Here is a 21,786-nt window from a genome sequence, read left to right on the forward strand (position 1 = left end):
AGAAGTAAAAGTTCAGCAATACACGCAAGCTGGTGAAGGGACTGTGACAAGAATGCTGTTAGGGGAAGCAGGATTCAACTGCTCTCACTTTAGCTGTAAATTAGGCATTTTGTCCAGATTAATCATCATAACGTCCATAATCAGTGGATGTTGTTGCATTGGTTAGCTGTAGATGAGTAGTTTAGATGACTAGTATACATAAGCTTTCTAATTTCCTAATACCTGAATACAAAGCTGACTTAAAACATAATTATCCTCTTTTTATTTTTAAATTCATGGAATCACTGAATTATTTAGGTTGAAAGAATTCTCAGGAGGCTACATGATCCAGCCCCTTGATCAAAGTGGGGCCACGTTACTTGAGGTTGCTCACGGCTGTGCCTGGTGAAGTGCTGAATAGCTCTGAGGTGGGTGTCCTCCACAGAGGACTTGACTACCCCTTTTGTTGCAACTTCTGGTCACTGCCTTTTGTTTTATTGCTGTGCATCTTTGAAAAGAGACTAGCTCTGCCTTTTCTACACCCACCCACTAGGTAGTGGAAGAAAAGAGGTAGATCTCCCTTCATTATCTTTTTTTCTTCTGCTTGAACAAACCCAGTTCTCTTGGTCTTTTTCTTGTATGTCATGTACTCCAGCCATTCACAATCTTGGTGATGCTTCACTGTACTTTCTCTGGTATGTTCACATTTTTAGTGTACCAGTGAGTTCCAAGCTGGTCATACTACTTCAGAACCTATCTAGCAAGCACTGAATTGAAAGGAATAATCATTTTCCTCAGTCTACTAGCTACAGTTCTCCCGGTACAGCCTAGTATGCAATTGGTTCTCTTCACCACAAGGGAACAAATAGTCACTTATATTCAGGCTGCTGTCCACCAGGCCACACAAATTCTTTTCTACAAAACTGTTTTCTAGCCCAACAGCACCTGGCCAGTACGTTTGAAAGGCACAGGACATTTTATGATGATGTCAAAAAGTATTCACTGCTTTGCCAATGTTTGAGGAGCCAGTTATCTCATCCTAGAAAGCAAACGAGTTGATCAGGCATAATTTACTTTTGCTAAATCCATGCTGGCTGTTCCCAGTCACATTATTGTTGTTCTTATACTTGCACATGACTTCAACGAATATTTGCCCTGTGATCTTCCTCAGGACCAAGGTTAGACAGATCAGCCTGAAGTTTCCCAGGTATTTCTTTTTTGCTTTTCTTGAAGACTTGTGTGAGAACTGCCCTCTTCCAGTCATCAGGAACCTCTACCAATTGTCATGACCTTTGGGAGATGATAGACAGTGGCCTCACACTGATACCAATCAGCACCCTCTGCACCGCTAGATGCGTTCCGTCTGGTTCTTTGGCCTTGTGAATAAACAATTTTCTGAGGTATTCCCTGATTTCTGAAGTATCTGCTCTAAAGTACTGTTTTATTCCCCCTCAGATCATGTTACTAGATTCAGAGACGTGGGCACCTGATATAGGCATTACCAGGAACTAATAGAGAGAAAGCATTGAGTATTTCAGCCTTTTCCGTGTCCTCGTCATCAGGTTATGTATCTCACTCAGCAGTAGGATGGCAGTTTCATTAGCCTCCTTTTTCCTGCCAAAGTACCTACAGAAACCTTTCTTGTGACTTTTAAAATCCCTCACTAGTTTCAGCCGCACCTGAACTTCGGCTTTTCTAACTCCATCCCTGCGTGCTCAGGCAACGTCTCTATGTTCGTAGCAGGTAGCCCATCCTCCAACTCTCTTCATCCTACTTGAGCTACATTCAAGACATTTCAGTGGCAACAGGGAGCACCCATCTTTTGTAGAACTAAGATTCTACTTTTTGTCTAATTAATGCTTTAGCAATATAACCAAAATGCTTCTAACAAGTTTAGTATTAATTGATTAATACTAAACAGTATTAATTACCCACATTGGTGGGTGGCTCCAGTTCAGATTATTTGTGTATTTCTTCTCTTAAAACAGTCTACTTTCTTTCCATTGGTTTCCAGCTCAAGTTTCAGTTTCACAATAGCCTATGCCCACTTCATTCAGTTAAAGACTGTTTCCAGATATGAAAAACAAAACAAAACAAACCTCACACATCAATAGCCTTACCTATTTAATGTAATACATTTTCCATGAGAAATCTCCCTGAGTTTTGTTGAAATTATCATTGAGCATGAGTACTGCAACCGAGAGTTAAGACTTCTTTTTCCTCCTAAATTGCATTTTTGGACTGGCCACTGGAGAATGAATATATGCATACAAAAGGTCACAACACATATGCACGCATATTTGTAGTGCATTTATTTGAATATAGAAATTTACAGGTTCTGGAAAACCAATAGAATTGCCAAAGTCTGACTGAAATAAATGTCTCACTTTAAGGTAAAAATGCTTTTTCAACATCAGTATCACTGTCATGAAAAGTTAAAGTGAAAGGAAAGAGAATAAGTGTCTTGGTGTAACATGTGGTTATGTTTCTCATTTATATGTATTCTGCATGAGAGGGATAGAGGTGTGTGTTGACTGCACAGCAGATATTTTTAACCCATCAGATAACCTCAGTCATTTGGATGCTCTGGAATGCTTTTTATGACATTCCTTCAATTCATCAGGCAGAAAAGGGGCAGATATATTTTTCACTACTAAGTAAAGATTTTAAAGATGTAGAAAGGTTTGGCTGGCTTTTGTTCAGGGTTGTTTTTTTTCTTTTTTTTACATCAAGAAACTCTGGTGAAATAAAATTACAGAAAAAAATACAGTTCATTGGTATCAGTCAGTATAAACCTGTCCCACTGAGTTCAAAGGGCCTTAATATTTTCTGTTAAATAAGGATTTATCACTATTTTTTCTTAGTGTTTCAAAAGAAGTAACATGAGAGGACAATGAAACTTGTTTCTTCTGTTATTATTCTATCCCCATTGAAAGTATTGATATAGCTCTTCAGCACAATTAAAAGCTTCAGCAGTGCACATAGAGCTTTAGTCTAGAAATATGTGATGATACACCACCCAAGAACAACTGGAATATGAAGTATTTAGATTCAGTTTTTATCCCTGATTACTCGTTAATGCTGATACCCTTAAAATCCATTCAGTGAACATGGCAAGCGATAATTAAGATGGGGATATAAGTGAGTTGTCCTGATTTCAGTAAGATAGTACTTTTGTTGGGGAGAATGACTGTAAAGATCTTATTCATAAAACCTCTACTTCTTAGGGATGTCTCATTGCACTGCACTCACCATACATCTCTCCCTCTGTAAGATATCTCTTCTTTAACTTTTTTTCAATCACTTCCCAAACATCCTTTCTCCTCTTGTTGCCTCTTGAAGCCTTAGCCCCTACCTGCCATGTTCCTTTTTGGGTCTGGTGAGCTGCTGAATCATTCTCCCTGGCTGCCTTCCCTTCTGAATTGTTGCTGAATGTTCTTTCATCTTCTGTTACTACTTTTTTTTCCTAAAAGTCTGTGTACCATTGTCCAACCACAAATCTCACTTCAATTCTCAATTTACTTGATGTTCACTATGTCCCTTGCCTTCCTCCATGAAACCAAGCCCTTTACATCCATTTGCTGAAAGTTCCCACGTTCCTCTCTTCCTGGGGGAGCTGCTCTCCCTCAGTTCTTTTGTCTCTTCTGATGAATCCAATTACAAAGCCTATTGATAAAGTTGTAGGTCTAATTCTCTGTTTATATATAAATTTCTACATACAAATCACACACACATAAGAAACGCACATTTTCTTGTCTTCATTCTATTTACAGGCTAGATAGTAAAGAGAATAAATGATTATTAGTGCCATTGAATCTGAAATAAAAATTATTAAATTAAAAAGAAGAAATAAACCTGAATTTTGCAAACATAAAGTACCTGAATTACCATCTAAGACAGAATTTAGGATGTAACTGCTGATATAACTGCTAACTGACTCACAAAACTGGGCAGATCTCTTAAGGTCTTAGGACCCTCTTCTATTCAGGAAACTTTGTTTCTGGTTCTTTTCTATTAAGTCTACATCTGGAATGTGGTGTAGGGCAGTCCTACTCATTTAATTATAACAAAGGTATGACAAGAGGATAAATGGTAGAGGGGAGGGCAAGCAGAATACATGAAGGCAGAGAAATATAAAACTTAACTTGAACCAGGTCGCTCTTTGGAGAAAAAGAAAAGATTAAAAGGTGATGTCTTCTGGGTAGAAGAATCTGAAGAAATTAGGGATGAGAGATGTTATAGGTTATTTAACTTAACTTCAATTATATGAACATGTAGGAAAAAATATAAGTTTAAAAAAAAACCAAAGGTCTAAAGAACTTTGTTATTCAAAAAAATATTAAAGCACATAGAGAATAAATGTGGTTGCAGTGAAAGTTTCATGTTAGAAAATACATCTCATTAAATTACTCCAGATCTCCTTTCCATTCATGAGTGTGTACCAAACTCATATGCATAAGTAATATAATGGCATAAAAATAAAGCAAAGGTCATGGTGTAATAATATATCTTTAAATTCAGAGGCTGGCCAGAATGTAAGTCAAAAGCTATAACTGACAATCATGATATGGACTGATACTTAAAGCATAATTTCTCATATAATGGTGTTGGTATCATTTGCTCTGAACTTCACAATCTCCTTTTTATCCTGGTCAGATCTCTAATGAGAGGAAATTAAGCCAGCAAGGGAGATGCAGAGAACCTACAATGCATATACAGAATAACTTTAAGGACGTGTTTTGGGATCAAAGTACATTATGTAATGTATGTCTTCATCCTCCTATTTAGGAGTATTGAGTATTATCATCCTCTTTTTTTTCCAGTGAAGATAATGCTTCTGGTTAGTCTGCAGGGCAGGACCTGCCCTTCTCAAATACTTCTGCTTAGTGTATAAGAATATAACAGCTTCTAATTAATTAAAAAAAAATGGAGACCCAAATCTAGCAGATAAAACAATGAAACTGAATTGCATATATGATTTTCTTTCCCAGCATTTCTAAGAGAAATATCAACATATGAATCTATTTCTCTACTTAATTATGGATCTATAGTTTTTCTTTTCCAAACTTGTTTTCTGTCCTCTTCCTAAAAACTGTCATATTTGAGCCCATCTTTGTAGCTTATCATATTTAAGCCAAAATGGTAGCTTATCTGGCAAATAAAAGCAATGAAAAGTAGCTTTGCATGACTTGTAAACAAATAAAAATTAATCCCTCCCCTCAAAAATCCAAACCAGATTACACAGATTGGTCATATTCTGATATAGGGATATAAATACAGTTAATCAAAATAAATGCACGAAGACAAAATAAATATAAAATATATAAATTTAATCAAAAATTATTTGTAAGTAACGGTTAATCATAAATGCAAAGTCATTCCTTCTTCTCCATAAGCATTTTTTTGAGAAAGAATGGTAAGTGTGTGATGGTGAGTACAGGCCAGAGTACACAAAAAAGAAAACAGGCAAACTTCTCAGCAAGAGTCATGAAGCTTGTAGTTGCATGAACACAATGCCAGCCAGGTATATAACGACTTTCAGTGCTAGGAAAGAAATTTTCACTGATGATTTGTGTAACTAGCAGCTGAAAATTAAGTGATTGCTTGCATTTATATACAGTGACTTTGAAAATGTCATGTTCACTTAAAAATAGATTTCTGAGTAACTGTGCAGCAGGAGCACTAAGTCTCTTTCAACTCCTCTTGAAAGCATTGTTCTGATTTCAGTGGCCACACACTGCTAAATGACTGACTTCACCAGCAATGGAGGGCACCCTTAATTCAGTCTGTATATTAAGGTAAGAACAAATTTCTTTTTGTATTCCTGCTGAGAAAAATATATACTTTCTGCTTTGTGTACTCTATGTGGAAAAAGAAAAACCCTTCTATTTTTTCTATTCCTTTATGTAAAAATTATTTTTATAGTTCCACTTAAATAATTTATTTCAAAAGATATTTTTTTTTATGACTGGTCCATTAGCATATTATTTTTAGCACATGTAAACAACTGCATTCATTTCTTTATCTTCATACAGGAAGAATGAAATAAAAATCAGATTTGCGGAATTCAGACCTGCATTCATGGGAGTAGATTCTTAGCTTTACAAATTATTTTCCATTATCAGTTGGGACCCAAAAATCAGGCTGATCTCCAGTGACTTAACACTACAGAACAGAAGTGTCCCTCACATCACCATTGGGACTGAATTTCTCTGCTTCCATGTTGTCTGGGCTTTGGATTACTTCAAGCGCTAGACCTTTAGGGCTATACACTTCCAGCATGCTTGTTTTGGCAGTTTTGATAATCTAAATCCAAGACCAACCTACTTGGAAGAGCCCAAAACTGTCAGTACATATCTTACAAGGTTGCATAGCATGGTGTGCTGCCATACTGCACCCTCATGGCACGTTCCTTTAAAAATTATGTGGCAAAAAGTGGATGTATAATTTAAGGCTGCCATTTCTCCCTTTCATGAAATGAAATTATTTGCTGATGTAAGCAGGTGAACATGTACAATTATGAAATTCTTGTGAAACATTTTAGTTACTAAAATGCAAAATTCAGACTTAAAGAATGGTTCTAGACAGTATCAAAAACGTATTTATTAACCGGATTAGGACCACAGCCTGAGCTTTGTCACCAAAAAAATAACAAGGCAGTGGGATGGCCTCGTGCAACAGGGGCATCACGCAACTACTGGTATTCTGAGACATTGATGCAATTATCTAAAAGCATAAAATACTTGCAGCTTAAAAATCATCAATGCAGAAAAAGAAAAAAAAATCAGTCATAGCAAAAAAGAGCAGTCATAGAAAATAAAAATGGGGTTCTTTTGCAAGCTGGACCTACATTCAAAATATTTTCATACAGCTAAATGTAAGATTACAACAGCAGCACATACAGACCTGCCTGCAGAATCCAGCTTTTGTACAACCAATTCAACATTAGCTGTTGTTCAAATGCAGGTTCAGAAATGGTTTGTGCAACACTGAGAAGTATAAACCAAAGACCAAACGTGAGAAGTTGAGTTTACCTTTGCACAACACTGATGACACTGATACTGAAGTGCTGAATGTAGCTCTGTTGTCTAAACTTGGAAAGTGGAGCAAGGAAAGAAAGAACTGCAGAAATAGCTCAAGTGCTGGAAAAAATCCTTTATAGAGAGCTCAATATATTTGGCTTTTCTGAAGAGAGTTGAATTAGAGTGTGTAAGTGCCTTTCTGGTGGGTGTGGATACTGGATACAGGAGCACTCTTTAAACTAATGCAGAAAGGCACGACAAGAACCAATTGCTAGGAAGCTGAAGAAAAAGAGAAATAATAGAAATGGGATACAGAATTTTGCTTCTGTATTTTGAAGTATTTATTTATTATTTGTATTTCAGTGGTGTCTAAGAATCCTAGTCACAGAACAGAAGAAAAAGATTTTGGTTTTGTTTTTCTTTTTTGCCTTAAAGAACTTTCAGTTACAGCATTAAGCAAATGATAAAATCTGAATGTAGGCAACTTTGTAAAGTATAATGGCTGGCACCTTATGAAAGGCTGTCGTAGATTATATGAGATAAAAATCTCATAGATGTCTGGTTTAAAATGATGTGAACTTAACTTCATGATTGTGCAATGCCCAGAGTTTAGTTGGCCCACTGCAAAAAAGGAAGTGTAAATGACAATATGTAGAGAAAGGGGGTCAAGGTTCCTTGGGATTGCCTCAAAAGAATCAGTTAAACTCAAAGAATACTTCCCTGCATGTGATTTACAGACTAGCAGTTAGATTTACTTTTGCTTTGCAGGGATTACTAAAAAACAAGTAAACCAATGATGAACAGGCCATCCATCTTCTTCCTTTGCCCTCTAACTGTTCTCCCAAATCCTAGCTTAAAGCTACAGCTCTCCCTGGTTGGTTGAGGCAGGCACTTTATAGGTCTCCCATAGCACTTGTGAGGTAGTAAGAGAATGCAAATATCGTTAAATTCAGTCATTTCCATATCTGACCTCTGACTATGGGTGTATGTCAAAAGTATAAATGAGCAGGGGAAATGAGGACTCTAGCCTTGTGTGCTTTCTTTCTTTCTTTACAAGCCAGCATTGCTCAGATGGTTTTCATAAGCGATATTTTTACTGAAGAAAATTGCAAAGTCTGCAGAGTTCAAAATAGAAATGATTTTTGCAAACTCACACACAAGTACATATATATTTATAAATGTATATTAAAAAAAAACATCGGGAGCAATTTAGTCATGAAAGATGAGAGGAAAATTCTGAGCAGTCAAAAATATGACATTATCAGGATGTTTTATGAGAACAATTTAGAGAACCGTAGCTAGCATTGGGTCAGGAGCTAAAACATGAAAATTTGAGTTCTAAAAGGGGATCGCACCACAGTAATTGCACCCTGAATAACTGCAGAAGTGAAATAGATTTAAACTGACATAAAATGATCTCCATACGCAGCATAAGCAACCTGTGAACCCCAAACAGAGACCAAAATTGCATTTTCAACCACCCCAACATCTGCTGGAAAAGTAGCATGGCGAGCTGTAGGCAACCCAGGAGACTCCTGGAATGCACTGAGGAAAACTCCTTAAGGCAGTTAATAGACAGCCTTACCAGAGGAGATGCAGTACTGGACCTGTTGTTGGTCACCAATGCAAGTGAGCTAATCTGTGATGTCAAGATTGGAGCCAGCCTGGACTGCAGTGATCATGTCCTAGTGGAGTTCACAGTCCTGAGGGTTATGGGTCAGGCGAAGAGTAAAGTCAGGATCTGGAATTTCAGGAAAGCAAACTACCAGCTCGTCAAAGACTTAGTCAATAGGACCCCCTGAGAAACTGCCCTCAGGGACAAGGGAGAAGAACAGAGCTGGCAGTTCTTTAGGGATGCTTTCCTTAGAGAGAAAAGGGTCTTGATTCCCAGGTGTAAGAAATCAGGAAAGGAAGGCAAGAGACCGGCATGGCTGAGTCAAGACCTGCTGGTCAAACTAAAGGGCAAGAAGGAAATGCACAGGAGGTGGAAGCAGGGACAGATGCCCTGGGAAGAGTATAGGGACACTGCCTGGTTGTGTAGGGATGGGGTCAGGAAGGCCAAGGCGCAGCTGGAGCTGAACTTGGCAAGGGAAACAAAGAATAATAAGAAGGGCTGCTACAGGTATGTCAACCAGAAAAGGAAGGTCAAAGAAAGCCTATGCCCGTAATGAGCAAGACTGGAAAACTTATAACAATAGATGAGAAGGCTTAGGTATTCAACAGTTTTTGCCTCAGTCTTCACTGGAAACCTCTCTTCCCACACCTCTTGAGTGGATGAACAGGGACTGGAGGAGCAAAGTCCCTTCCACAGTACAAGAAGGTCAGGCTCATGTACACCTCAGGAATATGAACATATAGAAGTTTATGGGACCTGATGAGATGCATCCCAGAGTCCTGAAGGAATTGGTGGATGTAGCTGCCAAACCATTCTCCATGATATTTGAAAAGTCACAGCAGTCAGGTGAAGTCCCTGGTGACTGGAAAAAGGGAAACACTGCACCCATTTTAAAAAAGGGTAGGAAAGGGGACCCTGTGAAACACCAACCTATCAGCCTCACCTCTGTGCCTGGGAAGACCATGGAACAGATCCTCCTAGAAGCTATGCTAAGGCACATGGAGGACAGGGAGGTGATTCAAGATAGCCAGTGTGGCTTCACCAAGACCAAGTCCTGCCTGACCAAACTAGTGGCCTTCTATAATGGAGTGACTACATCAGTAGACAAAGGAAGAGCTATGGATGTCACCTATCTGGAGTTCTGCAAGGTCTTTGACAAGGTCCCCCACAACCTCCTTCTCTCTAAATTGGAGAGGTATGGATTTGATGGGCTGAGTGTTCAGCGGATGAGGAATTGGTTGGATGGTTGTATCCAGAGGGTAGTAGTCCATGCCTCAACGTCCAGATGGAGATGGTGACAAGTGGTTTCCCTCAGGGGTCTGTGTTGGGACCAATACTGTTTAATACCTTCATTAATGACATAGACAGTGGGATCAAGTGCACCCTCAGCAAGTTTGCAGACAACATCAAACCGAGTAGTGTGGGTCACATGCCTGAGGGATGGGATGCCATCCAGAGGGACCCGGACAAAGACATGGACCAGTCAGACTACATTCAGAGGAGGGCCACAAAAAAGATCAGAGGGATGTAGCACCTCTCTTATGAGGACAGGTTGAGAGAGTTGAGGTTGTTCAGCCTGGAGAAGGCTTTGAGAACACCTTATTGTGGCCTTGCAGTACTTAAAGGGAGCTTATAAGAAAGATGGGAACAAACTTTTTAGCAGGGCCTATTGCAATAGGACAAAGGGTAATGGTTTTAAGTTACAAGAGGGTAGATTTAGACTAGATAGAAGGAAGAAATCTTTTATGCTGAGGGTGGTGAAACACTGGAACAGGTTTACCCAGATAGATGGTAAACGTTCCATCCCTGGAAACGTTCAAGGTCAGGTTGGACGAGGCTCTGAGCAACCTGGTCTAGTTGAAGATGTCCCTGCTCATTGCAGGGGGGTTGGACTAGATGACCCTGCAACACTAATTGTTCTATGATTCTATGATTTTAGCAAGTAGATTACAGGTACTGTATAAAAGGAGCAGTCCTACTTCAGAAAATCTACAAACTAAGGTTTCAGCAACATCTATAACATCTATAACGAATGTATGATGAGATAGCATATAAGCAGAAAGACGGGGTAAGAGAGTCAGGTTTGATTGATTCATACCAGTGGTTCAAATGGCCCTCGTAGTCACACTTGGTTTCAGGACTAACCAAGGATAATGGTGACAAATTAATTTATCTTAATTTTATTATAAATTGTTTCTGTGTTGGTCACTGCTGTAGGTGACTCTGTGGTACTATTTTTAAAGTGACAATTGTGCTGATACCTCAGACTTTCTGTCTGAGGTATTACTGATGTAATTTAATTAACTGCCCTTTTATGCATATAGTTGAGATGGATCCAAGTTAAAAGAAATAACTTGTAATAATTTAAAATTCAATCACACCATAAGATGAGCTTCTATTTTCAAAGATTTGATCAAATATCCACTCATTTTCAATATCTTATTGTAAGATTTGGTCAGTCTGAAATAGAGATATTATATGTTTTAATTTTTTCCTTTTGTTATACCTTACTATATATATTTTTATATTTCCGAATCCTCATCACTGAAGATCTTAAGTAAAATAATTGAACTTAATATAACAGAACACTTCTCAAATAGACTATAATGAAACATCAGATCTGATACGAAACATGACCTCAGCTGAGGGCTGTGTTTGATTGGTGTTATAAAATACCCGACTGACATTTTTAGGGATTTTAGTCTCTTCTGCCTCCATATTTCCATAAGAACTATTCAGTACTGTTTTCACTATGATACTCTCTAAAATCATAAATGTTTGGACTACAGAAACACCTCTGTAGAGTAAACTTGAACTCTGCTTCAGTGTAGGACGATGGGACATGGCCTACAAATGCCAAATTAAATGGTTATCCCTGTTTCCCCACTTGAGCATAAAGCTGAGGTAAAAATTATCAAATGATAAGAGGTACTAATCTATTTTCAAGTTTTACTTGGGCAAAAGCAGGAGTCCAACATAATATTCAATATCATAACATTTAAATCTTATGAAATATACAGAACTCAGTCAAGACTCTTCTATGCCAGAATGATTCTTCACAATTAAGCAGCACAATCAAACTGAAAACCTTGTTCATCAGTGATTTCTGCAAAAATAAAATTACACCTTTATACCTTTTCTTCAGTTTACCTTCAAAGAATTTGGTAGACCCCCCTGGGGCTGCAACGAGAGCTCAGCTTCAATTGTTTCTCCGTACTAACCTCTGAAAGAAGATTGAGGTACCCCAAGAGTCATCATTTTCTAACATGAAGGTGGATGAAAAGGGGGCCTACTGGGCAAGAATGAAGCTCTGGTAACCTTTAGCTGGTGCCAGTGCCTGGTGGTTTTACTGTAATGACATACACCAGGCCTACTGGAAGCAATTTAGTTCTTTGCAAAAGCCATCTGTGAATTAACTGTCCCTCAGAGTCACAAAGAGGACCTGTTCCCTGCCCAGGGTGGTGCTTCTATCAGCCTTAATGGCAATCTGGCTACATCATCTGCAAACAAAGTCTGTACATGATGACATTTGGCTAGGGGCAGATGTTCTTTTCCCACTTGTGAATACTACAGTATGCCAGCATGGGGTGAAGGAAATGCATTATTTCCACCTCCCAAGTGCTAATCAGTCAGACAAAAGAAAAAAATATCTTATTCTGTGGAAATAATAACAGGAAACATAATATTGACACTGAAAATTGTCATCCAGCAGCTCCTAAATCATCATGAGTGGATAGGCATGAACTACACAAGGGAATAGTGTCAGTGCCAGAAGAAAGAAAAGTGAAAAGTAAATTCACTGGTTGAAATGCAAAAAATTAGCATGCATTAATTTGAAGTGCTGCCATCATCCCATTTATGGTTCAGATACGGCTCCTGAAACTAGAATAGCTTCATACTGAGACAGCTCACTTTAGGGGGTCTTCTTCAGTGAAGAGGACTGAGTCCTTCAAGTAGCCTCTTGTTACTAAGAAAAAGCTTACTCAGATAACACCGTACAAACGTGAATGCAAAATTACCACTACTGAGAGCATGTGAAGATCAACAGGTTCTAAGGTTCCTTTGAATAATCTGGAATATTCCCGATGCAACCTGGTACAAAGACAGACTGAAAGATAAACAGCTGGATAGTCATCATATAACCCATGCTAAAACCTAGATTCATGTTTGAAAATAAGTCTTTGGATAGCTTGAATTCTCATATAACCAAGGCAGGATCAGAGATGGTTGAAAAAGAAACTGGAAATAAAACTGCAAGGCTTAAAGGCTGATGTAAGCTTGGGAAATTCAGAGGCCAGAGATGTCATGAAGGAGAGGAAAGGGGTTAGGAAAGCTCAGATGCATGGGGATATAGAAGGAGAATGGATTTCAGAAAAAAATGGCTTTTTGATTTGCTTTTAATAACTGACTGTTTTAAGGAGCTACAAACATGAAAATCAGTTGTAACAAATTGAAATTGTTCTGTGATATTATGCTATCCATGCATATTGTCAGAGGCAACGCAGCTCTGATCTGAGTGAACTTCCAGACATGCTGGAATATGCAGGCAGTGCCTGTGGAGAATCACAGCCCAGCTGTCCCCCTTTCCTGCACCCAGTAACTCCATACTTAACAGCAAGTAGAACTAGGAACAATGGAGCTTTTTAAGGCATATTTGCAGTTGCAAAAAGATATGAAAAAATGATAGGTAATTTTTTTTGTTATTTTTAAACAGTTTGCAGCTTGCTTCCTTTTAAATACATTTGTTTTTTCAATACTAACATTAATGTGGATTAATGAATATATTGTTTCACAAAATAAAAATAGAAATTATTTAAAAACATTAAAAAATTTCATTTAATACTTGCATAATCAAACTAATTGGGAGAAATTAGCGAAAACATTTTGAATCAAAGCAAACCTGCAAGTCTTGTCTGTATCCAGTAATTTCTTCATATTTTCTCATGTGTGTTTGAATTAATTGATTTTTTTTTCTCCAAATGCTGTAATCATTCATTAGCATGAGAGGTTTTGAGCTTTGTCTCATTATTTTTGTAGGAAAAATGTGAATTATCTGTTTTTCCAAAAGAGAATAAATCTGTAAATAGTGTTTTCATTATTTCTTACCCTGTGGATATGTAATAGTCACTATCAAGCATTGCAAAATACTTATATGAAATGAAATGTGGGGAAAAAAATGTTTCTGAGGCAAAATAGGCACTCACTGATAACATTAGGTAATTACATATACAATTAAACAAAGAGCTGTAAAATAAACTTCTTGAACCTGCAGGCCAGAAAAAATTAAGATCTGAAGATGGCAATTTAGCTAGTAATTCAAATAGCAAGGTTGGATAAGGGAGGAATTAGTAATGGTTGCCCACCCCCCATTCCTATGCTATTATCACAGCTGGGTGTTCCAGTCAGTGAATGATGTGACATCTACATAAAAGCAGCCTTGTAGTCTTTTACCACTGGGTACTAAAGGAAAGAGCACAGTGAAGGTACAGCTCATCTGGCCCCTGACTCCCTGCAGGTAATTTGCTTTTGCCCTCTGACAGGGTTCAATCCTTTAATAATACAGGCAAACATTGGGTGAACACCTCAAGTAGTGCAAAGACGGGAAGAATTACTCTAAATTTAAAAGCCACTCTGGCACTAATGGCCAATTCAACAGTGCAGAAGGAGACGCCCTTCCTCCTTCTAATCACGGCTGAGCTACTTGGCTTCATTGTTTTATTCATGTGCTTACCTAGAGATTTCCATCCTCTGTTATTTGATTGTGTTTTTGTGCAATGCCTGGCCCAGGAAATATAGTTAGCCTTGGAATAGCAAGAAAATCCTTTCAAGAGTTCCTGGGGTGGGATCTTGTCTCTGCTGAAATCAATAACAAAATGCTGTCAGCTTCAGTGTAGTCAGGAGTCCACCTTAGTTTTGTGAGCGTACATGTTGGTGGGTGTTCAAACCACAGAGATAAAAGAACTCCTACTTTTTAGTCAAAGACTTGCAGGATTTTCCATAGGAATAAAGATTTGGTAATTCATCCTAGAGGAGAGTGGTGATGGGGAACTAACTCAAAGTGTTTAAATGACAGGACTCTGCTAACCACTGACACCCATTAGAGCATCACTTCTGACACACCCAAGCTCATGATTCATTCTTTCCTTTTTATGGTGCTCTTTTAGACTATTCTCTGCAGCACAAAACTACCGTGCTTCAGTTTCTAAGTGCTGTCTGCTGCCTCGTATGCCACACCATAGTATTTTTCAACAATGGCTTTTCAGCTGTTTTGTTCCCATGGTGGCTGTTCAGGGGGGCATAGTATAATTTTCAATCTGTTTTCAGAGAAATTGTTTATAACTATATGTGTATCTACATAGTTACAGTGCCCACATGTCAAACAATTCAAAGGGCACTAGGTATTTTCTGTGCTGGTGGGTTAAAACTGAGACCTGTGTGCCTGTTTAACACTAAGTCCCACTGTTATAGTTATGTACTGAATCTGGCCATTGGAGATGGAAAAAACTACATTATTGACCTGATGTGTAATCAAGAGAAAAAAAAAATGTCAGAAGAAAGAAAGAGAGAGAGAGAAAGAAAGCAAGCATGAAATCTAGATGCAAAAGCTGTGAATGGTACTTATTTTCAAAATTAGTGCCACCTTGTCTGTTTTATTCTTAAGAGGAAGGACAATATTTTTTTCAAAGAATGAATGAAAGAATGGAAGAAAATTGTAGGTGTTGTTTCTTGGCAACATGTTTCCAAATCTTCCTAGAGTTCTGTACCTGCCTTGCTTGTCATTTCATCCTGAATTTACATGTTTGCGGCTGATGAAACGTGAAAAATCTCCCTTGTCTCTTTTGAAATAATTGAACAAGCATGGAAAATAATTTTATCTTTTTCAAAGAACTGAGTTCTTCAGACTCTGGGGTGAGCAGCCTAATCTGGTATTTTTTTTATTTTTTTTTTTCCCTCCGGTAGCTGGTAGCTGTCTGGAGAAATGCAATAACAGACACTTTGGATATTCAACGCCACCTTATAAAACTGCTATCCCGCGTAGGAACTGAATCCTTCCCTATATGAGTAGGGCCTGGGTAAGAGGGGCATTCCCTTTCGGGGGAAGGTGGGGGAAGGCTCTCCACTAGGTGGCACTGCTGAAATGTGGGAAGATTAACAATTCGGCAGTTTTGGTATTCAGATTTTTTTCTTAAGAATTCTTTGCAGAGAAAACATTATTTTTTTTCCCCAAAAAACCGTGTGTTTGCTTCAGATGTCACAGATTAAAAGATATATACATCTATGAAGAGGTTACATTGGGATGTGCAGCTATTTATAGGGAAAATTATTCTAGAAGAGAAAAAGAATAATAGAACCTCTACTAAATTCTAAATTGGAAGTTTGTTTAGCTACATCCTTTGTAATAAGAATTTATTTATGGCTTGTTGACCTCTACTTGAAATCATAAATCAGTCTTACCAGTTACTGGCACTGAATAAATCTTGTCTTTAAAGATTATCTTCAGTGAGTTTGCAACCTCAGTGGACAGAGGACAGAACTAAGGGATGAAATCCCTTGTGTTGTAGATGAGAAAATGAAAGAAAGTACATATTTGCTTGTGTTTCCACAAGTGAATCCAGGTCTTCTGAGTCCTACATGATTGGTAAATCTCAATTGGTTATCTCCAGTTTGTCACTGTGGACTATTATTCACTATAGATCAATTAATGAAACATTTGTGAGCTGCTCTGCCCTCTGGATGCAAAATATATGGTGACAACCGAAAAGCTTCCTGTATCTTTAGTTTAGAGATGGTTTACTTTGCTTCATTAAAGAAAGAACAAGGCTGTTGTGTACCATAGGATTAGGCTTCAATATTATGCCCCTTACCCTAATGAAGTACTGGGTCTCAATACTCTGTAGTATGGTATTGCTCAGAAAAAGTTGATTTCTGGGTGTAACTGATCCATCATTCAACACGGAATAGGATAACAGGAACCACAGTTAGACATTAAAAATAACACAAACTGAGAAATAATTGTTCACATTTTCTATTCAGTGAAAAGAAATCTTCTGTCTGTGAATACTGGTCACTTGCTAGACCTGCACTAACAGGTGCTCATTGGTGTGCCCAAGCAGTACTTAATCACTTTTTTAAAAAGTTCAGAAAAGTTGCTGTAGTTTCTTTGAGATATCTTACACTTTGCTGAAGTCTCCAGGGCTTGCTGACATTCCTGACTCTTTGTGAATGAGGCCTTTTTTTATTTTCCCTTCATTTGTTTAGCTCTTTACCTAATTGATTTTCTGTGCTAATACACTAAAGGTCTGAAGAAGGCAGAGCCTCAGGTGTGACAGATGAAATAAGGTGCTTTTAGTCATTGCTTTTATCTTCCATGTCTAATGTGTTGGTTACAGCTGTGCAGTTTAACAGCAAAATCAATACATCATTTGCTGCTGGTACCTGAAAGAATTTGGAAGCTTGTTGGTATTTTAACTGTTAGGTTTCCCCTGAAAGACCTTCCTTCCCCTGCTCCCCCCCACCTCATCCCTCCTGAAATCAAATGCTGCAGGAACACAAGAACGCTTTCTGTCTCCTGGTATTTGTGTTATGCATGTAAATTTATTAACCATTTACCCTACTGCCAGTTACCTAAACTACCTTATTGGAAACTGCATCTTACAGTTGATTTATTAACTTTGCATTTACTTCTCATATAAATGCGATTCAGGGCATATTTACTGCTACCGTCTTGAGAATACAGTTCATGAACATGAAAAATAGGAAGGACAAGTAGGGAAGTCATTTGCATGACAGCGGGTGAACAGAACTGCTCCTGTATGCAGTCCTGGTTTGCTGATGCAGCCACAGAATTATTGCTATGTAACTACTTTGTCTCCATTTTTAAAATAAGCACATTTTGACCTTAAAAAATGACAGATAATGCCAAGAATACAGGGCTCTCCCAAAAAAAGGCAAAGTGGTGGCTTTTAAATAATGCTTTGAGTCGTAAGTCAGTTTAATTCTTTGTTGTGCAGTGTATATTGTGATATTTTCTCCTCATCTCCTGATTGTGTTTTAATTTGGGTGAACTTAGTTCTTGCCACGTTGGTGCAGTGCTATTTATGTCTTGTTTCCCTCTGACTGACGTTGTTTCTGTGATCCTTCACACTGCTGTGCTTCTTGCCATTTGCTAAGGAAACCCTCAAACACAAAAATTGCCATCTTAATAACAAGATTACCTTATTATTGATTTATTTCATAGTTTGCTGTGTTCTCAGTGTTCCACTCTGAGAGATCTGTGCCAAACAAATAACACGTTCCTGCCCAGAAATGATGCGCAGAACAGCACAGTCCTGCGAAGAGCTCAGTCATTCCCATGAAATGCTGTGCACCTTTACCTGATGTGAATATTGACCCTGCCTGCTTTGGTCACATCCTGCCCTGTGACTGATCACACTATGATAAACTGGTTTTGTGACTGAGTTTTGACAATTTTTTTAAAGAAATAATCGTCTGAGAAGGACTCATCAACTCAAAATTTAATAAACTGCTAATATGATTATAACTAGGATTGATCAAATTATTATGGATAATAAATGCAGCAGCCCGAATGTTCATCCCAGTAATGAAACAAGTTTCAGGTTCAGGATAACATGAATTTTCTCTGGTTTTTCTCTTTACATGTATTTTCTAGACATGCTCTAAACTGGCATAATCAAATATTAAAAGTAACAGGTTGAATGGTACTTCCAGTGTAGCTGAATTAAATAAAATTAATTCTAGTACTGCTGTTCAGACATCATCAACAATGTCCTCAGCAACCTCCAACCGTACATGAAGATAACATCTTTGTATTTAAGAGATCTTTTCAGACGTAGCAGTATTATTTTAAGAGACTTTTACTACTGGGCATGTATTCAATTTACGAGACTGAAATTTCATAGTAAATCAAATTGTTACAACTTTATTATTGGTAAACGATTACTTGAATAACACCCCCGCCCTGGATTTCTGACTGTCACTAATTGTTTCTGACTGTTACTAGTTGCAAGTGATATATATATATATATATATATATATTATATATATGATATATAATACCAATTTTCACTGAAGTAAGCCTTTATCTTCAGTGTAGCTGAGATATTTCCTGAGAGATTTCTAATGCCAAAAGGTATTGTCATGGTCCGGTTGACTGTCCATACAACACGATTCACCTAATTTTACCAACTGGTTCCTGACTTGCTGTCTTACAACATAACTCTCAGAAAGGCACTCTGTCTCAATAAAATGATTAGCATGTTGGACAGTCACAACCTTCAGAAGTTGTGCCAACTCTTAATTGCCATCAGAGGTTAGAATGTGAATGTGGATGGTATTGGCTTCCAGTCATTAGAGTTTATTATGCCTTTGTTTGCTTCTTTAAATAGCACTCTTATCTAATTTCTATGCCTCCTGGAAGTATTCATGGACAGTGATCAACCCATTTCCTCTTTTGGATAAAAAATAGAGTCCAGGCTACAGAATAATTTTACATAGACTTATAATCCTTTTCAAACTATTAACATGCTTTTTAACCTGTTGGCAACAGATCTGGGTGTGGCATGCAATTAGTAATCTCACCAGTTAATAATCTCATCAATACTGACAATACCACCTTTCATTTTGATTTGATTTGCTTCTTAGTAAACCAGTGTGGGAAATCATATGTGTTTTGATATTCACTGTGATACTCAAGCTTTTTCGAAAATCGCAGTGTTCAGAGATAGTCCATAAAAAAATTCTATGGAAGTGTAAATGTAGTGAACGTATTTTGATTTTTGATCAATAAGCATGGATTGGCTATGCTAAGTTCAGCACTGAGCACTTCAGTGCTAGAGGTCTTTACAAATGTATTTCTAAATGCAATTCTTTTGTATGATTTCAGGGGTTTTTTGTTTTGTTTTGTTTTTTAAAGCTGCTATGGAACTTCTTGAATCTAAGATGTTCCTAGGAAGTCCATCACATTCTTTTCAATGGGTGTGGGAAGAACTGGGGAGAACAGAGTTCATTATAGGTCATCATAGAGTAGGGGCATTTTATGATGCCTTAATGACATTCTCCTGTTGTAACCTTTATGTCCTATTTTTTAGGCTTTGCTGCCTGGCTAGAGACCTCTGCCATATGGATGTTTTGGATACTTTTGCACCAAGATAGCCTTTCCCTCCCTACTTTATTCCACTATTAGTGATCCTCTAATGCCTGAGAGGAGGAAAGTTGCTGACAATGACGGTGGTGAGCAGATGTTTGGTACCTTGAAGACACACACAAAGGAAAAAAACAATCTTTCACTTCAGAGACTAGCTTTAGATTATACAAGAACTAATCTTATCTGTACAGGAATACATAGTAAATAAGATGCACCTTTTGTGATTCCCGTACTATAAAGTAATACATTCATGTAATTCTTCAAAAAATGCGAGCTTGTTATTCCTAGATATAGAAGGCTCTAGTACAAAGTTAAGCCTCCGGTACTCGCATTCCAATTGTCTTTTCATCTGATACATGTCAAAATAATATTTTTTTAATGTTGGTATGAAGAACTCCATACTGTATTTAAACCTGCATAACATCCCTCTTCAGTTGAACACTGTCAGGGCACAGTTGGGGCTAAGAGCTTCTTGGGGGAACACCAGGCAGGGACCATCCCACTGCCCCAGCCAGTCCTGGGTGTTGCTGGTGCAGCGCAGCATCTGCCCTATAAGAAGATCATACATGAGCCTGTTGTGGCTCCCGCTGCACATCTCGCCGGGGGTCGTACTTTCCGTGCTCGAGTGCCAGAATACAGACTCTACTGGTACATGGCCCTGGTTTGTAAACAGAAAATAAATGAAAATGGGGTTTGGCTTGTTTATTCACAGGTGTCTTTAATGCTTTACAGTGAGTGTTAAGAGGAAAGAATTAAGTCAGATTTTTTTGGCTATAGGTCTTTAGCAAAAAAAAAAAAATCTGTTTTGAAGAAAAACACCACCAAAAAAAGAAAATAAAATAGTCTTATGTATGAACATGTCTCTTTTTCACCAGTCCTGGTATAAGAGAAAAGAACATTTTTGGTGATTATCTCAATCACCATCAAGGAAAAGAAGTGAAGAAGAATCTTAAATTTGGTCAACACAGCCATGGATGAAATGGAAGATATCATCTTTGGGGTTTGATTCTTCTCCTTTTTGTTTTTTTATGAGGCATCTTTGGCAAGGATACTATTCTGTGCGCTCCTTGGCTTCCAGCAGGCTTGAGGTAATATAATGTTGGTCTTGTTTTGAAATTGTTTTTTAAAATTGATAGAATAGAGAAACATGTTAATTTACATGTCAATACACACTCCTGCCTGCATACTTCACCCCAGAGTTCCCTTGTTAATCAGCTTCAGAGAATAAAGACCTATTTCCCCTTAAAATGAGAAAATCCTCTGGGATTCTTAGAAGTTTGTGATATCAGGCCTTATGAAGAAGGCTTGAAAATAGTCAACCTCTTTTTTTTGTTTTTGTTTTTTCTGTTTTTTTTTTTTTTTTTTTTTAATGCAGATGAAAACCAGAAACATTTTGCTGAAAACTTGTTTCATGGTCATACATTTTGTAACTGTTATTTAAGTTTATTTGGGGTTTACAATCAGACTTTTTATTTTTATCTAATAAATATCTCTTGGACAAAGAAAGCCATTGCAACCAGCTGGAGTTATGTGACTCCTTCTGCCAAGGTTGGCAGAACTCCCTGACATACCATACGATTTAGCTACTCTGGGCCAGATGCTTCTTTTTGCTGCAAAATATGGAGGCGGTGTGAAGGGTAGGGAAAAAGACAAGTACAGAGCTCAGTCTCCCAAATGGGAAAGAAGGGTGGATCTTTCGGAAAAAGCTTCTCTGTGATCCAGAAACCTCCATCTCACACACACACACAGAAAGAAGTGATTAATCCTCAGAGCTAATATGGAAAATGTTTGGTAGATGTGGGATTTGTTCAAGCAGTAGCTACTCTATAAAACATGTTTTTATTACAGTACAGTGGAACACTATTGTGCCCTTACAAGTTCTATTCTTCTCTTTTCAGGGTTATTCTTGCTTTTTATTGAATGACATTTATCCAAGATGTGTACTAGCATCCTCCCTTTTTTCCCGAGCAAGCTCAGAAGTACTCAGTGAATGCCTGCATGCTTTC

This window comes from Larus michahellis, chromosome 3, assembly GCF_964199755.1.
Source record: "Larus michahellis chromosome 3, bLarMic1.1, whole genome shotgun sequence".
NCBI classification, from domain to species: domain Eukaryota; kingdom Metazoa; phylum Chordata; class Aves; order Charadriiformes; family Laridae; genus Larus; species Larus michahellis.